This window comes from Mobula hypostoma, chromosome 7 (assembly GCF_963921235.1).
Source record: "Mobula hypostoma chromosome 7, sMobHyp1.1, whole genome shotgun sequence".
Classification (NCBI taxonomy): Eukaryota; Metazoa; Chordata; class Chondrichthyes; order Myliobatiformes; family Myliobatidae; genus Mobula; species Mobula hypostoma.
Genome location: NC_086103.1, coordinates 134,788,315 through 134,807,739, shown reverse-complemented (window position 1 = coordinate 134,807,739; position 19,425 = coordinate 134,788,315).

The window sequence follows — 19,425 nt, the reverse complement described above, 5'->3', positions numbered from 1 at the left end:
AGTTTTTCAAGGAGGTTACCAGGAAAGTGGATGAAGGGAAGGCAGTGGATATTGTCTACATGGACTTCAGTAAGGCCTTTGACAATGTCCCGCATGGGAGGTTAGTTAGGAAAATTCAGTCACTAGGTATACATGGAGAGGTAGTAAATTGAATTAGACATTGGCTCAATGGAAGGAGCCAAAGAGTGGTAGTAGAGAATTGCTTCTCCGAGTGGAGGCCTGTGACTAGTGGTGTGCTACAGGGATCAGTGCTGGGTCCATTGTTATTTGTCATCTATATCAATGATCTGGATGATAATGTGGTAAATTGAATCAGCAAATTTGCTGATGATACAAAGATTGGAGGTGTAGTAGACAGTGAGGAAGGTCTTCAGAGCCTGCAGAGGGACTTGGACCAGCTGGAAAAATGGGCTGAAAAATGGCAGATGGAGTTTAATACAGACAAGTGTGAGGTATTGCACGTTGGAAGGACAAATCAAGGTAGAACATACAGGGTTAATGGTAAGGCACTGAGGAGTGCAGTGGAACAGAGGGATCTGGGAATACAGATACAAAATTCCCTAAAAGTGGCGTCACAGGTAGATAGGGTCATAAAGAGAGCTTTTGGTACATTGGCCTTTATTAATCCAAGTATTGAGTATAAGAGCTGGAATGTTATGATGAGGTTGTCTAAGGCATTGGTGAGGCCGAATCTGGAGTATTGTGTTCAGTTTTGGTCACCAAATTACTGGAAGGATATAAATAAGGTTGAAAGAGTGCAGAGAAGGTTTACAAGGATGTTGCCGGGACTTGAGAAACTCAGTTACAGAGAAAGGTTGAATAGGTTAGGACTTTATTCCCTGGAGCGTAGAAGAATGAGGGGAGATTTGATAGAGGTATATAAAATTATGATGGGTATAGATAGAGTGAATGCAAGCAGGCTTTTTCCACTGAGGCAAGGGGAGAAAAAAACCAGAGGACATGGGTTAAGGGTGAAGGGGGAAAAGTTTAAAGGGAAAATTAGGGGGGGCTTCTTCACACATAGAGTGGTGGGAGTATGGAATGAGCTGCCAGATGAGGTGGTAAATGCAGGTTCTTTTTTAACATTTAAGAATAAATTGGACAGATACATGGATGAGAGGTGTATGGAGGGATATGGTCCGTGTGCAGGTCAGTGGGACTAGGCAGAAAATGGTTCGGCACAGCCAAGAAGGGCCAAAAGGCCTGTTTCTGTGCTGTAGTTTCTATGGTTTCTATGGAGTCTGTGTTAGGTCTGCTTCTTTTTATGTTATATGTCAATGATTTGGATGATGGAATTGATGGCTTTTGCTGTAAAGTTTGCAGACAATATGAAGGTAGATTAGGGCAGGTAGTTGTGAGGAAGTAGAGAAGCTGCAGGAGGACTTAGACAGATTAGGAGAATAGGCAAAGAAGTGGCAGATGGAATACAGTATCGGAAAGTGTGTGGTCATGCACTTTGGTAGAAGAAATGAAAGGGTTGACTCTTTTCTAAATGGAGAGAAAATACAAAAAAACTGAGGTGCAGAGGGACTTGGAAGTCTTTATGCAAGATTCCCTGAAAGTTAACTTCCAGGTTCAATTTGTGGTAAGGAAGGCAACCGCAATGTTTTGGACTTGAAGTACCCCAAAGACTACTCGTTCTCCCGGTAATTCGACATACCACAAGCTCTCTCTCTCTCCCTAATAAGGAAAAAAGAGGTGTCCCCGTTTCACAGTGAGAGTGGAGACATAGAAAAACAACTTGCTGATTTATGATGTTAAAAATCTGTTGCGTCACTTTTTCCGGCTCTGCATCCAAAGAGTTGGCCCCAGAAGGCCTTTTCTCCTAGGAGCGACGGAGGATGAGAGGTGACCTGATAGAGGTGTATAAGATGATGAGAGGCATTGATCGTGTGGATAGTCAGAGGTTTTTTCCCAGGGCTGAAATGGCTAACATGAGAGGGCACAAGTTTAAGGTGCTGGGGAGTAAGTACAGAGGATATGTTAGGGTAAGTTTTTTGCTCAGAGAGTGGTGAATGTGTGGAATGGGCTGCCGGCAACGGTGGTGGAGGCGGATACGATAGGGTCTTTTAAGAGACTTTTGGATAGGTACATGTAGCTTAGAAAAATAGAGGGCTATGGGTAAGCCTAGTAATTTCTAAGGTAGGGACATGTTCAGTGCAACTTTGAGGGTCGAAGGGCCTGTACTGTGCTGTAGGTTTTCTATGTTTCTAAGGCACAGCTCTCTGGACACACAACCCTCAGCAGCTAACCCGCTGCTCCCAATGTTCTGTGTTCTCCCGTGATGCCTCAGTCAGGGGCACTGGCCTAGAAACAGCCCATCTCCAGAGCCACAAAAATCCGGCACCCTGGAAGCATGCTTGTCTTGCAGGCTGCGTCCTTGGAATATCAAAAAGCAGCCAGTCGTGAGGCCCTGAGAGCGGGTCCCATTCCTGCAAAGACCCGGTCAGAGTGTAGCTCCAGGTCAGGGTCTTCAAAATAACCTTGACAAGGGAAAAAGAAAGATATCAAAGATGGAAATAGAGCTGTTTCCGAAGATGCAAGCGAAGGAGTCGCCGTTTAGTGCCATCATCACTTTGCTCCGCCCCTCCAATAATCGTATTTTCTTGTAGATATCTTTTTCTTTTCACCATTTTTCACTAATTCTTGTAAGTTTGATCTTTTGACTTGCCTAATAATCACCCTTGCACTAAAGTGCTAAGAGACTTCAGCCATTTTTTTGGGGCATAACCCATGTTTATAACAGTACTAGATGATGTTACAGCAGTGTTCACGGATGACATTGGAAAACTCAACTACATCAGGGGTAAAATAGTGTTAAGTGAAAATGCCACACCCAAGTTTTACAAATCCCGTCTAGTTTCTTATACCATCCATGATAAAGTAGTTAGTGAGATACACAGGGAAGAGAAAAAGATTAAAGGCAAGTTGCAGTTTCTAAAAAAGCACTAATCCGTATGCTGTTGATGGAAAATCTGATAATGATGAGTGTGGCACTGGACTGGATAGCTTTGAGATTTATAATGTGAAAATGAACAATAGACGGCAATATGGCTTACAGCAAATTAATTAAAATGGACACCAGATCGGCTGTTTCAGTTATTTAAACAAATTAATTTGAATGCCATTTCTTCTTCTTCTTCTTTGAGTTTTTACCGAATGCCATTTCAAAGATACTAAACTGAAACTTGAAGCTATACTGTAGAAAAGATAACTTGTGGGAATGACATTGTAACAGTGTAATACAACAACTACAAGCTGCATTTGGCTTGTATATGGTAGAAACAGGAAGACCATCCACCAAGGCCAAAGTAGCCAGTGAGCTAGCTCACAGAGAGGCTGAAGGGGTTGTTTTCAAGGTTAAGAGGAGTCCATGAGTAACACCGGTGGTCCCCATAGCCAAGAAAGATGGGTGTGACAGGATCTGTTTTAAGGTAACTATCAATTAAGCACTGAAAGTAGATCAATACCTTCTGCCCAGGATAGAGGATATCTTTGCAAACCTTCCTGGAGGAAAATACTTCAGCAAGGTGAACCTACCTACAGATGGAGCCAGAAGAAGAGTCCAAAGTGTTTCTCACCATAAACACTCACAAAGGGCTTTATCGTTACAATGGGCTTATTACTGGAGTAGCATCTGCACCTACGTTCAGGCAGAAAGCTATGGGCCTGGTGCTGGAAGATTGCATAGGCACTCACTATTACCTGCATGACATCATGTGAGGATGACAAGGAATATCTCTAAAACTAAAAGTTCAAAGTAAATTTTATTATCAAAGTACATACAGTATATGTCACCAAATACAACCCTGAGATTCAATTTCCCATGGGTAAGTTCAGCAAATCTATGGAATAGTAACTATAACAGGATCATTGAAAGATCAACCAGAGTGCAGAAGGCAACAAACTGTGCAAATGTAAATATGAATAAATAGCAATAAATAAAGAGAACATGAGATAACAAGATAAAAAGTCCTTAAAGTGAGATCATTAGTTGTGGAAACATCTCAATGGATGGGAAAGTGAGTGTAGTTATCTCCTTTTGTTCAAGAGCCTGATGGTTGAGGGGTAGTAACTGTTCTTGAACCTAGTGGTGCAAAACACTGTTAAAAGAATCAGAAGATTATGCGATCAGAGCATAATACAAAAAGTGTGAGTTCTTTAAACCAAGCATCACTTACTATGGTCACCCCATTGATGCACAAGGATTACAGAAGTGTGCTGAGAAAATTCAAGCAGTAGTGGATGCCTTAAGGTCAAAGGATATTTGTGGTCACAGTTGTGGTCATTTTTAGGATTTGTCAATTACAAAAACAGGTTCCTTCCAAACCTGGCTACTGTGCTCCATCTCTTGAACTCAATACTACCGATTAGGAAGGAATGGCAATGGAGATGTGAGGTGGCTTTCCAAAAGGCAAAGGAAATGGTGACATCAGACACTCTACTAACACGTTATGATCACATCATTCAGTATGCCTGAGCCTTATGGTACAGGTGCACTCATGTTACAAGTTATGAGTGACGGAAGTGAATGCCCAGTGGCCTTTGCGTCATGTTCTCTTTCTGCTGCAGAGAAAAATTACGCACAGACTGACAGAGATGCCTTGTGTTTGGTTTGGACCGCAAATTGTTTCAGCCAGTACTTGTATGGGAGAGTTTACCCTCATTACCGACCATCAACCCTAGTGTCTATTTCCAATCCACAGAAGGGTATTCCACCAACAGCAACAGCACAAATGCAGAGATGGGCTCTGTTTCTTGGAGCACACAGTTACAAGATCGAATTCAAGAGGGCAACTAATCATGGAAATTCTGATGAATTTACCCTTGGAAAAGGAAGTGCTTGAAAAATTTATGAAGTAGGACGTTCTTCTTGAAGTATTTGCTCTAATGCAAATCAAAAGTCTCCCTATTACAGCAGATATCATCCAAAGGGAAACCAGAATAGACCCCACACTGTCTCAACTCTACAAGACAACCCAAAATGGCTGGAATGTGCACTGGGCATTCCAGTGTCCTCATTTTTACCACTGCCAGGATGAGCTTGCCCTTGATGGGGGCAGGGGGAGGGGTTACCTTATGTGGGGGTTGAGAGCTCTTGTAGCATCCAAGTTGAGAGCTAAAGTGTTGGAGGAGCTACAACTAATCATGGTCATAATGAATGCATTGGCTTGAAGCTATGTCTTGTGGCCTGGGATAGATCAGCAGATCGAGCAGCTTGCCATACACTGTTAGCAATGCCAACACATCCAGAAGATGCCAAGAGCAGTGCTTCTCCATCCATGGGAATGACTTGCATGGCCCTGGAAGAGTTATCCCACAGGTAAGAAATCCTCCACTGCGATTAATTCTTAGGCCCGAATAGGTCAATTAAAAATTGGCCATGCTCTGGATGTCAATATAGTAGTTGTATTGTGCAGTATATTGTGTAAGTATATAAATGTCTAGAGAGCAATATATTACATATTTGAGTTGAGATGCATTCTATGTTGAGTTGAGTTCATTGCTTTGCAGGGAGGAGTGTAGTATATTTAATATTTCAGTAATATTGTAAATACATTATTTGATTAAGCATTCTTTGTTTCATAATTTGTTATAGGTTGTATGTAAGAAGTATGTGAAAGGCATACATCAATATGGCACCACATCACATGTGAACAGCTCAGTAAAGTAGAACTAAGTGTAAGGGGGTTTCGTCTTTTATGTTACTGCATAGGCTAATTAAAATGTCTTCTTTGTTATGTTATACTTGGGAATGCTTCTTTGTTATGTTAAACACTGAGAAAGTTCTTGCGCTAGCAGTTTGTTTTGGGTTAGAGTGTGATAAGAATATGTTATGAACCAATTGGGATAGTTGTTATGTTCTTGGTGTATTTGAAGATACTGTATGCGTGGGGTTTGGGGGCAGAAGGCGGGAGAGAAAGAGACAGAGGATGGACCAGGTGCTGTGATGTCCGCTAATGGGGTTGGACCCCGAGCAGGGCGTTTGGCGAGGAGGGGAGACAGAGACGGACTCGTGTGGAGCGTCTGGTCGACAACCGTTGTTGGTCCGATGCGGCCGGAAGAGGTGGTCCGAGGGATCGCAGGGTGAAGAAGGGTCCTGAGCTCCAACTGGTTGTGCACGAAGAGATTGAACTTTGATAAGTGTGGCACCTTTTATTTTCCTTTTATATTTTACTCTCTTTTAATTATATAGTTCCAGTAATATCTATAAACTGTAAATAATTTAATCGTATCTGGTGTATTGTCTGTTATTTGGGCGGTTGGGGTACATCACACAGCATCCACACAAACTAATTACCCAGTTTGGTGGGGCCAAGGGCTGTTTTCCTAGACGACAGCGAGCCGAGCGACCCTGAGGCTGGCCAGGGGGGCTACATTGTGGGGGCTCGTCCGGGATTGGATCTACTGGTATGCTGTGTGGGTGCCCTGTTTAAATCAGTAATGTGTGTCTCTGTGGGTTATTTGCTGGTTATTGCTGTATGCCTGGTGGGTGAGGTCTTTGTTCGAGTTCAGACTAGCACTGACGAGTTGGAGGTGGAACTCGGGGCTGTCCATGCTGTTGGGAGAGAGAGGAAAGAGTGGTCTGATTTGGAGGTAGGGTGCGCGAATAAATACTCTAGCTCTGGCAGGCTCTGCCTGGTGTCACCCCAAGAGGAGGCATGCGAGACATGGGCGGAGCGGATCTCTCCGTTGTTAGATGAGTGGCAGTGCTCGGTTGAGGGAGATCAACAGGGATTGGCTGAAAGTTTAAGTAGGCGGGCTGGTGACGGTGTTAGAGCTGTCAGGTTCACTTACACCGTAGTGACAGCTGTCAGTTATTTGAAAGGCGGGGTAAGTTTTCAGTGTGTCTTCTCTGGCTAGGAGGGCGGCTAAATTGCTTGCAGTGCCAGGGGGATCATTTCAGGGGATCAGCCCCTCCTTCAGTTGTTCAGCTGATCAGAGAGGTGTCGAGAAACTTAGTGGAGGCCCAGTGGGGGAACGGCTTGGGGTCTCTGGGGAAGCACGTTCCCAGCAATGTACCAATGAACTTCCGAAAGGAAAAGACCCTATTCTTGAAGGCTTAGAGGGACCACGCCCCAGGGCGTCGTTACGGATAGGGGGAAGCGATGCTAAAGCCATCCTCAACCCCGGGGCACAGGTCAAGTTGTTGTACAGTTCGTTTTACAACCGGTGTCTGAAGTATTTACCCTTGACAACCGCAAGGGCACCAGAGATTTTGGGTACTAGTGGTAGTAGTTACCCAGAAGACGATGATTGGTTAATGACCCTGGAGTTCATGGGGGCATTGTCTGGGCACCCAGCATGTCGAGTTGCTTCTGAGGACGTGTGTAGCAGCCTTGAGCTGGTACCGAATTTAAACAAGACCCAGCGGTGGTACGGCCTGGGGAAAGTAGCTGAGAGTGAGACCCTCTTAGTAGACGCTCCGAACTATCACGAGGGAGGGGAGTTGACCGCTGAAGACATCTCAGTGAGAGAGAGGTCGGGGTAACTGGACCCTGGCGGCGTGGAGATGGAGGCAGCGTGTGTGTGGATGATGCGACATGGTTTAATGTGCTGGATCTGAGGAGTGGATGTTGCCAGATCCTGAGGAGTGCGGCTGTTGAGCTGACGACGGCTGTTATTAGTTCCCTAGGATTCTTCCAATCTGAAAAGATGCTCAAGGGCATATCCGGAGCCCCTGCATCCTTCCCGCGGGGCATGAGGAAGACCATGGGGGAAGTGAAGGTGTGTGGAGTTTTGGCAGATGTGGATGACCGCCTAGAGCTTGGATTCGCCTGGGGGGACTACGAGGCGAGACGAATGGCTGAGCCTGGGCGACCGAAGCGAAGTGTCAACTGTGGAGGAGTTTTTGGCCGGAGGAGTTTGGTGCAATGAGAGAAAAATGACCCGACATACCAATTGAACTTCCTGGTGTTGGAACAGATGGTGGTGGACCTGGGGATGGAAACCCAGGTCGTCAATCTGAATGAGACACTGGGGAGAGAGGGGATTTGCACCGCTGAACTGAGTGCTCAGAAATGCCGGCCGGAGACTGAGTTCCACACTTGTGGGACGACCATTGAAGACTTGGAATTCATGGTCGTCAACGTGGAGAAGGAGCAACGGAATTCTGAGCCGACACTGTGGTCATGTACTGTTGAATTAATCCAGCGAGAAGAAACAATGACCCACCTGCGAAGGGATCAGCAGAAACTCAAGACATCGATTCAGAAAAGATTGGAAGACTTACAAGTTGGGGAAGATCAAGGAAGCGTTCTGACTAAGGCCAACAGAAAACCGAGAGCCCAGGGAGGGGAGTTTGACTACACTCCCGAGGAGGTGAAGAAATGGAGGACAGATCTCGGAAAAGGGAGGCGGACACTTGAAAGGAACCTGAAGGTGACTATCGACAGTTTAAATGAAGTGGAAAAACTGAAAGTTGACCTGGAGGACGTCATCAGGAAGAAACAACCGGAGGCTGAACATTCTTTAACTGCTGCGTTTCATGTCAGGGTGGAAGAAGCTGGTGGGGTAACTGCGTCCCAGATTGAGACGGCCCAGAACCCTAAGTCAGAACTACTGAGGCTGTGGCGAGAGTTGAAGGAGTCCGCGAAGAAGCTGACGTCTCGACTGCAGGAGGCTGAAGGGGTAGCCCCGGCTAAATGTTTCAGTTTGGAGAAACCTAAACAGCAGCTACTGATCGAGGGAATGAGGAAGAATACAGATTCGAAGGATGATGTACTGGACATGTGGTACATGCTGCCTTTCGCTAACTTCCCTGTGATTGAGGAAGAGACCTTTGGCCCTTCTCCCACTGAGTCAGATGTAGTGAGGAGGGCTAGCTGCGGGCAGTCTGAGTTGCGGCAGGACCAGGAAGGAAAAGAAGCGGGGCCCCGGACACGGGACAGGGGGCTGTGAGTTGTAATGGTGGCCTGAGTGAGAGAGGACTGAGGTATCCCTAGTAGTGTCTGAGCGTTTAGGGTTTAGATGAGGGGGTACGGAGGTCTTGGAGGGTTAGGAAGCTCCCAGATAGGTTGGCCTATGTAGCACCCGTGGGACGGGCGTAAGGTCCACTGTTTGGGGAGCACTGTCACTGTGTGTATCTGTGTATGTGTGTGTATTGTGTCTGTAGGACTGGTTGGTGAGTTACTTAGAAGCTATGAGGACATGACTTTGTTTGGCGGGGGCAGAGTGTAAGGGGGTTTTGTCTTTTATGTTACTGCGTAGACTAATTAAAATGGCTTCTTTGTTATGTTATACTTGGGAATGCTTCTTTGTTATGTTAAACACTGAAAAAGTTCTTGCGCTAGCTGCTTGTTTTGGGTTAGAGTGTGATAAGAATATGTTACGAACCAATTGGGATAGTTGTTATGTTTTTGGTGTATTTGAAGATACTGTATGTGCGGGGTTTTGGGGCAGAAGGCGGGAGAGAGAGACAGAGGATGGACCAGGTGCTGCGATATCCGCTAACGGGGTCGGACCCTGAGCAGGGTGTTCGGCGAGGAGGGGAGATGGAGATGGACTCGTGTGGAGCGTCTGGTCGACCACCGTTGTTGGTCCCAGGCGGCCGGTCGAGGTGGTCCGAGGGGTCGCAGGGTGAAGAAGAAGGGTCCTGAGCTCCAACGGTTTGTGCACGAAGAGATTGAACTTTGATAAGTGTGGTGCCTTTTATTTTCCTTTTATATTTTACTCTCTATTAATTATATAGTTCCAGTAATATCTATAAACTGTAAATCATTTAATTGCATCTGGTGTATTGTCTGTTATTTGGGCGGGGTGGGGTACATCACACAGCATTCACACAAACTAATTACCCAGTTTGGTGGGGCCGAGGGCTGCTTCCCTAGACGGCAGCAAGCTGAGCGACCCTCAGGCTGGCCAAGAGGGCTAAATAAGTATACAAGTATTCCGGGCTCCTGTATTTTCCTTCTGGTTAGTTTCTGGAATTACGAAACAACACAAGCAGACTCAGGGGCTAGTAACTGATTGAGAAGGGAGGAGGAAGACATTGGGAAAACTCTGCTGTGCCTGAGCTTAAATGTACACCTGTGTTTGTGTATCCACACACATGCACTTGTGCACTTGGGAGCAAGTGAATGGGGACATGCTGGGTAGCATCTTGTGGGAGCATAAGTACCCGTGCAGCAGAGCCTGGTCTCCACTTGTTTTGGTTCTTCTTGCGCTGGATTAAGGTATTGCTTTCTGGAGTCTGTGTGGTAGCTATTTTACAATGGCCAGCCCACTCACAGGAATCTTCCACTCCATAATATGAAGTCTGCTAATTCATGAACAATTCCAAAATTGACAGACCAAAAGGATTGTCTGTAGAGAATCTTGGGAACTCAGGAACTTCAACTCAGACTCAAAGGGCAGGAAATAGCTTTTTTTAATGAATGAGGCAATGTGTAGACCTTCACAAGGGACAAACTGAAAGTAGGAAATCATTTTGTAAAATGGCCTTCACCATCAAAAACAAACTAAACTAGTGGAATTAGTAAATGCCTCAGGAGTGTACATTAGGCCTGTACAGACAGAATATAGAACAAATCCTGCTGTATATGTTAGAGACTCTAGTGAGAATGAGGAACTAAAGGAACTAAGTATTAGTCAAAGGATATTACTAGAGAAGCTACTGAGTTTGAAAGCTGATAAACCCAAAAGGTCTGTTTACTTGGAACTCAGCAGGAGCTTTAGAGAAAGTAGATTTTCTGGTTATTTTCTTCCTAAGTTGTATAGACATTGGAATTTTCTGTTATGGGTTGTCAAGTAGCAAATGTGACCCCACTGTTTAAGGAAGAAAGAAGAGAGAAAATAGAACTACTGATTTGTTAAACTGAGTTCAGTGATATGGAATTATTTGAATCTATATTGAAGTATATAATAAAACAGTATTTCAAAACAATAAAGAACCACTACAGAGGATTTATTCTTTGTGAATATGATTAGTAGAATAGATCATGGAGTAAAAGTGGATGTGAGGTATTTAGATTTTGGGAAAGAATGGATAAGACCACCCAATAGTCAGCAGGATTTAGAGGAGAAACTTTGCAGAGAGATTGCAGATCATTGCAGGAAATATATAGTTGTGATAGTACATGATTTTGACTTCCCACATACTGACTGGGAATCCCATACAGTAAAAAAGGATAGAGTTTGACAAATGTGTTCAGGAAAGTTTCCTTAATCAACATATAAAGGTCCCAACTAAGGAGAGTGCAATACAGGATCTCCTGTTTCAATCTAGGTATCAAAATGCCATTAAATTCAAGATAATTCTAGAGAAGGATAAATCTGGCTCTTGGGTTGAGTATCCAAATTTGAGAAAGACCAATTTTGATGACATCAGAAAAGATCTGACGGGCATGGATTGGAACAGGTTGCTTTCGAAAGAAATAAACCAAGGAGGGCAAAAATAAGATATGAAATTGCTTTAGCAGACAAGGTGAAGGAGAATTCCAAGGGTTTGCACAGACATATTAAGAGCAAAAACATAGCAAGAGATAAAATTGCTCCCCTAAAAGATCAGGGTGATCACCTATGCATGGAGCCAACAGAGATGGGAGAAATCTTAATTGCATTTTTTCTATCTGTATTTACTCGAGAGACAGATACAGAGTCTATAGAAGTGAAGCAAAACATGATCATGGACCATGGACAGAGGAGGAAGTGTTTAATGTCTTGAGGCAAATTAATGTGGATAAATCCCCCGGGCTTGGCAAGATGTTCCCTTAGACCTTAAGGGAAGCTAGTGCAGAAATTACAGGGGCCCTAGCAGAGTTATTTAAAAGTCCTTATCCACAGGTGAGGTGCTTGAGGACTGGAGGATGGTTAATGTTCTGTTATTTAAGAAAAGCTCTAAGTATAAGCCAGGAAATTAGAGGCCTGTGAGGCTGACATTGGTAGTGGGTAGGTTATTGGAAGAGATTCTAAGTGGCTGGTTATATAAGTATTTGGATAGACACGGACCGATTAGGGATAGTTAACATGGCTTTGTGCATGGTAGGTCCTGTCTTAACAAATCGTATAGTTTTTTTTCAAGGAAATTACCAGGAAAGTTGTGGCCATGTGGAAAGCAGTTGCCATACCAAGCCTTTATGCATCCAGACAGAAAGCTTTCAATGGTCCACTGGTAAAAATTGGTAAGAATTGATGCCAAATTTCTTTAGCCTCCTGAGGAGGTAGAAGCAGTGAACTTTCTTGGCTGTGACATCAATGTGTTTGGACCAGGATAAGCTATTGGTAATGTTCACACTTACGAAGTTGAAGTTCTCAACCTCAAACCAATGATGTGGACAAAAGCATGTGCATCACTCCCTTTCTAAAGTCAATGACCAGCTCTTCTGTTTCGCTGACGGCGAGGGAATGGTTTTTATCATGACACCATATCACTAAGTTCTCCATCTCCTTCCTGTACTCTGGCTCATTGTTATTCAAGGTGTGATCCAGTACGGTGGTATCATCTGCAAACTTGCAGATAGAGTTGGAGCAGAATCTGGCCCTGCATTCACAAGTGTACAGGTGGTAGAGTTGGGTGCTGAGGACATACCTTGTGGAGCACGTGTTTAGAATAATCATGGTGGAGGTGTTGCTGCCTAACCTTACTGATTGCAGTCTGTTAGTCAGAAAGTAAGGGATCTAGTTGCAGAGGGAGGTATTAAATCCCAGGGTCCAGATTTTTGTGATGAGTTTGCTTGGAATAATGATATTGAATATGGAACTGTAGTCAATAACTAATAGTCTGATGTAGACGTGATGAGTACAGGGCCAGGAAGATGGTGTCTGTCGGAGATCTGTTTCAATGGCAGGCAGATTGTAGTGGGTCAAATTTGTCCGGAAAGCTGGAGCTGATGCATGCCATGACCAGTCTCACAAAGCACTTCATCATGGTTGATGTCAGAGCCACTGGATAGCGGTCAATAAAACATATTATCTTGTTTTTTTTCCTGGATACCAGGATGATAGTGGTGTTCCTAAAGCAGAAAAGAATTACGGCCTGAAACAATGAGATTAAAAATGTCTGCAAATGCCCCTGCCAGCAGATCCACATGGGATCTAAAGACATGGTTAGAAGAAATGGACAACAGGTGCATAAATACCACCGGACTGGACATGCCCATGCATCGTCCCTGATGAAGATGGTAGAGTGTGTCATTGGACCGTCAGTTAAAATCGATGCTCGTTCCAGGCCGGGAGCCCAAAAAGGATTTATTTGTCATATACACCACAAAAGCACCAGATCCTTTTATGAGGAGTTAATGCAAATAGGCTTTTTTCACTGATGCTAGGCAGGTCTAGATGTACAGCACATAGGTTCAGGGTGAAAGGTGGAATATCTAAGGTAGGGACTTTTGCTGGGCCTGATGGTTTCTGCAGGTTCACCTTCTGGAATACTGATCTTACACCTGTGAATGTGACTGTAGATATAGGTGCACTGGAGACTGTCAGGGTGGGTAGTAATATACCTATTTCTTTCTGTTAAAACCATGAACGTGTTAAGGTAATTGGGAAGGGATATACTGTTGTTGGTGATGCTGCCCAACTTTGTTTTGTAACCCGTAATAGCATATAAGCCCTGTCTCAGCTGACAGCTGGACTGAGATTTGATTGGACTGGTTCTGCCTCTCAACATCTCTGAGGACATAACTTGATTTTTAAAATATAAATGTAAGGGTCTCCTGATTTGTATTCTACAGACCTGGTTTTATGAAGTGAGTGGATCTCCTGGTTCATCCATGGTTTGTGGTTTGAAAACACTAAGATTGTGTGTGTATATAAGATCTACCTGAGAAAGTGTTCATCTGGAATTACCAGCAGTTCAAGTGGACACTGCAATTGCAATTTAGAGTTAATTCAGTAAATAAAGGGACCAGGATTTCAGGTGAATTTCTGATTTGTATGGTTTTTGATACAAGGGGAAACAGTGCATTTCCTATGTACTTTCAAGAAGAGTGTAACGTGGTATAATTATGAAATATTGTACCAAAGATTACTGTTTAGTTGGGAGTTACTGTTTAACTAATTAATTGATAATTTTGTCTCTGTTTACTTGCTATAACTTAACTGACTAAGAAATGTTTGGAGCATCCCAAGATTGTGAAAAATCTACAAAGTAAATACATGATGTAGATTGCATTTATATATTGTAGTTGTGGATTCTACAAATTTGGTAGGGCTTATCTCGCAAGGAGAGATCATGATCTTCCAAGGGTTTAATAATTCTATCAAGATGCCGGGGAGATTCTAATCTTAACCTGTACTTGCTTCAACGTAACATTGAATAGAATACCATTCATTTTTGTGCGGTATACAGAAGCAGTAGCAGCCTGGGGCTTCTTCGTGGAGATTAGAGATCTTTGTGATATGAGATTTCCCTCATGTATTTTGATTTAATTTTTTTGAAAGATGATATAGGCTCAGGTATGTCACAATCCCTTGGGAAGAAAGTGAAACATTCTCTTCCAACTATGCAAGAAGCGAACTCTCATTATCCACATATGCTTGGCTGCAATGTTATCGTCTTCAGAAGGTAGGAAAGGGAAATTTAGATAGCAATATAGATATGGCATATGCATAAGTAAAAGAAACATTAAAGCACAGCATAGTAACGTCATCCACATGATCTTTTTGTTTTTCCCCATTGGCACAAGATGCAGGTGAGGTTTGTCAAGGTCAGTCCAGAGTATGCCAATCCATTCTGATTGGGGTCTGCAAGTGAGGAAATCAAGGATCCAGTTGCATGGGGAGGTATTGTGGCCCAGGTCTTGGAGTTTAGTGATTAGTTTCAAAAGATCCAAAGGATTGCCATGCATTCAGCTACCAAATGCTGTAACCTGCACCTGTGCAAGTCCCCATTGCATCTGACTATCCCTTTATCTCAGTCTCTAAGGCTGATGTCAGAACATAAAGCCTTGGCAAGGTGCCAGGCTCTAAGACACATCTTCTATATGCCTTCTCAAGGTGATGAGGAGGCATATAGGAGATACGTCAGCTGGTTGGTTAGTGCCATAACAACAATCTTGCCCTCAACATCAGCCAAACCAAGGAACTGATTGTGGACTTTGGGAAGTAACAGTCGAACTATCAGTCCTCATTGAAGAGCGCATGTGCTAGATATGGAAAGAGTGAGCAGCTTCAAGTTCCTTCATATCAATGTCTTAAAGGATGCATCTTGGACTAGTACATTGACACAACCATGTGTGATATCATCTCCGCAAACACGAGGAAATCTGCAGGTGCTGGAATTTCAAGCAACACACGCAAAAAATGTTGGTGAACACAGCAAACCAGGCAACATCTATAGGAAGAGGTACAGTCGACGTTTCGGGCCGAGAGCCTTCGGCAGGACTAACTGAAAGAAGAGATAGTAAGAGATTTGAAAGTGGGAGGGGGAGGGGGAGATCTGAAATGATAGAAGACAGGAGGGGGAGGGATGGAGCTGAGAGCTGGAAAGTTGATTGGCAAAAGGGATATAAGGCTGGAGAAGGGAGAGGATCATGGGACAGGAGGCGGAGGGAGAAAGGGGGAAGGGGAAGCCCAGAGGGTGGGCAAGGGGTATAGTGAGAGGGAGAGAGGGAGAAAAAGGAGAGAAAAAAATTAATAATAATAAATAAATAACGGATGGGGTAGGAAGGGGAGGTGGGGCATTAACGGAAGTTAGAGAAGTCAGTGTTCATGCCATCAGGTTGGAGGCTACTCAGACGGAATATAAGGTGTTGTTCCTCTAACCTGAAGGAGGCCGTGGATAGACATATCAGAATGGGCATGGGATGTGGAATTAAAATGTGTGGCCACTGGGAGATCTTGCTTTCTCTGTCGGACAGTGCATAGGTGTTCAGCGAAACGGTCTCCTAGTTTGCGTCGGGTCGCGCCAATATATAGAAGGCCGCATCGGGAGCACCGGACGCAGTATATCACCCCGGCCGAATCACAGGTGAAGTGTCGGCTCACCTGGAAGGACTGTCTGGGGCCCTGAATGGTGGTGAGGGTGTCGCATGGGGGCGCTGGGAGCGGACCCAAATGCAAGACACAAACACATCTTGTGAAGTTAACTTAAATTGAGATTATTGCTTGTTACAAGGAGAGCAAAGCAGAAGCAGGAACAGCGTAATGGACAAGGACTCAGGCCGTGGTCTAGGCTGGGACTAGGGGTCTGGGCCAGGACTCGGAATCACAGACCTCGGGGCCAGGACTTGATATTTTAAGCCTCCGGAGACAGGAACTCTTCTTACTCATCGGACGGACTCAGACACAGGACATAAAACACTGAGCCGGGAATCCTCCTTAGACACAGGACGGAATCGGGACTCTTCTTGATACAGAGTCAGGACCCTTCCAGGGTACAGGGCCAAAACCCCTTTTAGACGCAGGACATGGATACGGAGACCACACAACGATGGACAGTACTATACAGTAACTGGGCTCATCAACGCTCCAAGCAGCGGCGAGCTCTTGACTCACCCCGGCGGGTTAACTTTGACTGACCCGCTCTGACAAGGGAAGGCGGCTTGCCGGCACTTGCTCCGGGAGGAGACTAGGCTTACTCCGGCCAGATATTGGCTCGTAGTACTTTCGTTAACGCTCTCACACCGAACGGCTGAAAGCCGAAGACTTATAAACTGCCGGCTCAGCCGAGAGTAAATTGCCTCCAATCACCAAGCCCGAGGGACACGGGAGAACAGGGAACCAAAGGGAAACAGGGAGTCAACAGTCCGGATCGTAACATAAACAAAGTAAATTTAAAGGGAACCCGATCCGGACCATGACAGAGGGAGGAAGTGTAAGGGCATGTGTAGCACTTGTTCCGCTTACAAGGATAAGTGCCGGGAGGGAGATCAGTGGGGAGGGATGGGAGGGAGATCAGTGGGGAGGGATGGGAGGGAGATCAGTGGGGAGGGATGGGGGGGCGGGACGAATGGATGAGGGAGTCGCATAGGGAGCGATCCCTGCGGAAAGCAGAAAGGAGGAGGGAGGGAAAGATGTGCTTGGTGGTGCCGGAGAATTATATGTTGGACCCGGAGGCTGGTGGGGTGGTAGGTGAGGACAAGGGGAGCCCCATCCCTAGTCGGATGGTGGGAGGATGGAGTGAGAGCAGATGTGCGTGAAATGAGGGAGATGCGTTTGAGAGCAGTTGATGGTGGAGGAAGGGAAGCCCCTTTCTTTAAAAAAAAGGACATCTCCTTCGTCCTGGAATGAAAAGCTTCATCCTGAGAACAGATGAGGCGGAGACGGAGGAATTGAGAGAAAGGGATGGCATTTTTGCAAGAGACAGGGTGAGAAGAGGAATAGTACAGGTAGCTGTGAGAGTCCGTAGGCTTATAGTAGACATCAGTAGATAAGCTGTCTCCAGAGATAGAGGCAGAAAGAGCTAGAAAGGGGAGGGAGGTGTCGGAAATGGACCAGGTAAACTTGAGGGCAGGATGAAAGTTGGAGGCAAAGTTAATGAAGTCAACGAGCTCAGCATGCATGCAGGCAGGAAGCAGCGCCAATGCAGTCGTCGATGTAGCGAAGGAAAAGTGGGGGACAGATACCAGTACAGGCTTGGAACATGGATTGTTCCACAAAGCCAACAAAAAGGCAGGCATAGCTAGGACCCATACGGGTGCCCATAGCTACACCTTTAGTTTGGAGGAAGTGGGAGGAGCCAAAGGAGAAATTATTAAGAGTAAGGACTAATTCCGCTAGATGGAGCAGAGTGGCGGTAGAGGAGAACTGGTTAGGTCTGGAATCCAAAAAGAAGCGGAGATCTTTTGAGACCTTCCTGGTGGGGGATGGAGGTATATAGGGACTGGACATCCATGGTGAAAATAAACCGGTGGGGGCCGGGGAACTTAAAATCATCGAAAAAATTAAGGGCGTGAGAAGTGTCACGAACATAGGTCGGAAGGGATGAACGGGGGGGGGGAGCAGAATAAAAGTGTCGAGGTATGAGGAAGGGATTGAACAAGGGGGGGGATAAACAGTGGCCACACAATTTTAATTCCAGTCCCATTCCGATAATTCCGATATGTCTATCCACGGCCTCTACTGTAAAGATGAAGCCACACTCAGGTCGGAGGAACACCTTATATTTAGTCTGGGTAGCCTCCAACCTGATAGCATGAACATTGACTTCTCTAACTTCTGTTAAATCCCCATCTCCCCTTCGTACCCCATCCGTTATTTATTATTATTTTTCTCTCTCTCACTATAACTCCCTGCCCATCCTCTGGGCTTCCCCTCTCCCCCTTTCTTTCTCCCTAGGCCTCCCGTCCCATGATTCTCCCCTTTCTCCAGCCACATATCCTTTTTGCCAATCAACTTCCCAGCTCTTAGCCCCATTCCTCCTCCTCCTGTCTTCTCCTATCATTTAAGATCTCCCCCTCCCCCTCTCAAATCTCTTCTTTCAGTTAGTCCTGACGAAGCATCTCGGCCTGAAATGTCAACTGTACCTCTTCCTATAGATGCTGCCTGGCCTGCTGCGTTCACCAGCATTTTTTGCGTGTGTTGCGTGATATCATCTCCACTTCCTTAAAAGTTTGAGTTGGCACGTCAAGGACACTGAAAAAACTTCTACAGAGGTAGAGTGAAAAACATTGACTAGTCATATCACAGCCTGGCATGGTAACTCCATTGCACAGGAAAGCAAGGTTGGTGAACTGAGCCAGTTGCATCATAAGTACAATTCTTCACACCAGCAAGAACATCTACAAGGTGCAAGCTAAGATCCAGATCAAGGTTTAACAGCTTCTTTCTCACTACCATTAGGTTCTTGAACCAACCTGAAAAATTCAAATTTTAACAAATTGAAACATTTTAACTTGCCTGATGGGAGCACAAAATTGACAGCTGCCTATTTTCAGCCAATCTGCATAATCAAATCTCTTTAGAATTTGCTTCATCTTGTGCATGCGTTAATCATGCTTGACCATGCTAAAGGCCACTTGAACTTCTAAATGGACAGCGTTCTCTGGTGTCAGTTTTAAAGGACTCCACAAAGCAGGCACATCCTTCACTGTCACATTTTCAACCATTGAATCAGTGGGCATCTTTGAAATTTGCAGGTATAGGTAATTTAAAAATATGTAGTTATTAAATCAAAAATGAGTTGTTGAGTTTACCAATGCACATGAGGTCAGAGTGGGAGGGAGACAAGGGGAAGGCTGTAACCAAGACAACTAAAAACATGGAAGATCATGGAAATTATTCTGGGAACCATTGCTGATTTGAGTTCTCTTATCCTGTTGTGAAGTTAGAAGAATTTGCAGAGACATCAACAGTGGTATTTCTCCAGCAGGCATAAATTAACCTAAGCTACATACTGGAGGTAAAGTATATCTTTACACTGGGTTCAAAGTTTTTTGATCTTTAAACACTTTTCACACATGGACAGAAGTCGTATTTCACTCTGGACTAAATGCCCAGTTTCTCCTTTCACACTTGCTTCCACTGAGAGGTTCCTCTCAG